We start from the raw sequence: 2,742 nt of genomic DNA on the forward strand, positions 1-2,742 counted from the left end.
CGCTCCCTGTGACCAGACGTAGCTGAGAGAGAGAGAGAAGTTAGCTGATGAGAGAGAGAGAGGAAGAGAGAGAGAGAAGAAGAGAGAGAGAGAGAGAGAAGAGAGAGAGACAGACAGAGCACCTGCACACAACCCTCCTCTCTCTCTTCTCTCTCTCTCTCTCTCCTCTCTCTCTTCTCTCTCTCTCTCTCTCTCTCTCTCTCTCTCTCTCTCTCTCTCTCTCTCTCTCTCTCTCTCTCTCTCTCTCTCTCTCTCTCTCTCTCTCTCTCTCTCTCTCTCTCTCTCTCATCTCTCTCTCTCCTCTCTCTCTCTCTCTCTCTCTCTCCTCTCTTCCTCTCTCTCTCTCTCTCTTCTCTCTCTCTCTCTCTCTCTCTCCTCTCTCTCTCTTCTCCTCTCTCTCTCTCTCTCTCTCTCTCTCTCTCTCTCTCTCTCTCTCTCTCTATCTCTCGTCTCATCTCTCTCTCTCTTCTCTACCTGTGTGAGTCCTGGTTGCTCCAGTTCCACTCTTGTGATGCCGTTGTCTCTTCGTGACGCGCTGAAGACTAACAACGTCACCCCTGGATGGCCAGCACTCGACCCCGTCTAGTGAGGAGAATCTCTCTCGGGAGCACGCCTGAATGAGCTCATGGCCTTCTGGCAAACCTCTTACTCAATCAGCTCTTATTCTCTCCCCCGTCACAGTAGAAGCCTGAAACAAGATTCTAAAGACTGTTGACATCTAGTGGAAGCCTTAGGAAGTGCAATCGGACCAACTTTCCACTGTATCTTGGAAAACTACAAACCTCAGATTTCCCACTTCCTGGTTGGATTTTTTCTCAGGTTTTTGCCTGCCATATGAGTTCTGTTATACTCACAGACATCATTCAAAACGTTTTAGAAACTTTTGAGTGTTTTCTATCCAAATCTACTAATAATATGCATATCTTAGCTTCTGGGCCTGAGTAGCAGGCAGTTTACTCTGGGCACCTTATTCATCCAAACTACTCAATACTGCCTTCCAGCCATAAGAAGTTTTAATGTCTAATAATCTTAGTCCTGTCAAATACACATAGTAAACTCCTGTAGAAATGATATCTTTACTTACATTAGATTGTCTATGGGTAGAAGGTTGTGGACAGAAACACAGTCATCATACTTCTGTGTCTGGGTGTTTCAGTGATGCTATGTGAGTCACAGGTAGACCTTTGTTGTTGTTGTCAGATTAGTATCATAGCATGTTGAATGGGGTCCTGTGTGGCTCAGTTGGTACAGCACGGCGCCTGCAACGCCAGTGGGTTTGATTCCCACAGGGGACCAGTGTGGTGGGTTTGATTCCCACAGGGGACCAGTGTGGTGGGTTTGATTCCCACAGGGGACCAGTATAAAGTACAAACATGTATCCACTCCTTGCTGTAAGTTGCTCTGGATAAGAGTGAATGTGATGTCATATCCAGGCTGTTTATGTATCACGTCAACGACTAGTTGATATCATATCCAGGCTGTTTATGTATCACATCAATNGTCAACGACTAGTTGATATCATATCCAGGCTGTTTATGTATCACATCAATGACTAGTTGATATCATATCCAGGCTGTTTATGTATCAAGTCAACAACTAGTTGATATCATATCCAGGCTGTTTATGTATCACATCAACGACTAGTTGATATCATATCCAGGCTGTTTATGTATCACATCAACGACTAGTTGATATCATATCCAGGCTGTTTATGTATCAAGTCAACGACTAGTTGATATCATATCCAGGCTGTTTATGTATCAAGTCAACGACTAGTTGGATAATTCTATTATCTTCCTAACAGATTATTGTAACGTCTGTGTGTTTCCCTTTTCCCGATAATAGTCCTGTGAATGGTCTGCATCGCAGTGCTTGAGGCGTCACTACAGAGCCGGGTTCGATCCCAGGCTTTGTCACAGTCGGCCGTGACCGTGAGGCGGCGCACAATTGGCCCAGTGTCTTCCGGGTTAGGGGAGGGTTTGGCCGGCACAGATTTCCTTGTCCCATCATGCTCTAGCGACTCCTTGTGGCGGGCCGTGTGCCTGCAAGCTGGCTTCGGTCACCAGATGGACAGTGTTTCCTCCGACATATTGGTGCGGTGGGCTTCCGGGTTAACAGTACGGCTTGGAGGGTCGTGTTTCAGAGGACGCTCTTGACTTTCGCCTTTCCTGAGTCCGTAGGGGAGTTGCAGCGATGGGACAACACTGTAACTACCAATTGGATATCACGTAGGGGGAAAAAATCCACTGAATGAAAACTCTCTCTCCTGTCCTCCGCAAATCCCCAATGCTTGTGTGTGTCTATTTGTTTGCAAAACCTTTATAAATAGTGTTTTTCATCCTTTCCCCCAATACAAGTACACTAAACAGAAGCTTCTCCTTCCTCTCTCCTGTCCTCAGCAAATCCCCAACGCCCATAAGGACTGGGTGTGTGCGCTGGCCTATGTTCCGGGTCGGCCCATGCTGCTGAGTGCATGTCGGGGGGGCATGCTGAAGGTGTGGAACGTTGACAACTTCACCCCCATAGGAGAGGTCAGGGGTCACGAGAGCCCTATCAACGCCATCTGCACCAACTCACGACACATCTTCACCGCTTCCAGGTAACCCATTAGTATTACAATAAACAGTCTGTTGTTGTTGATGTTGTTGTTGTTCGAACCAGACTTTCCCAGAGATTATTTCCCACTACATCCAGACATGACATTACTACATAGGATAGAATCATAGGATGGGAATTGTCTTG

The sequence above is a fragment of the Salvelinus sp. IW2-2015 genome, unplaced genomic scaffold (assembly GCF_002910315.2).
Source record: "Salvelinus sp. IW2-2015 unplaced genomic scaffold, ASM291031v2 Un_scaffold3788, whole genome shotgun sequence".
In the NCBI taxonomy this organism is placed as follows: Eukaryota; Metazoa; Chordata; class Actinopteri; order Salmoniformes; family Salmonidae; genus Salvelinus; species Salvelinus sp. IW2-2015.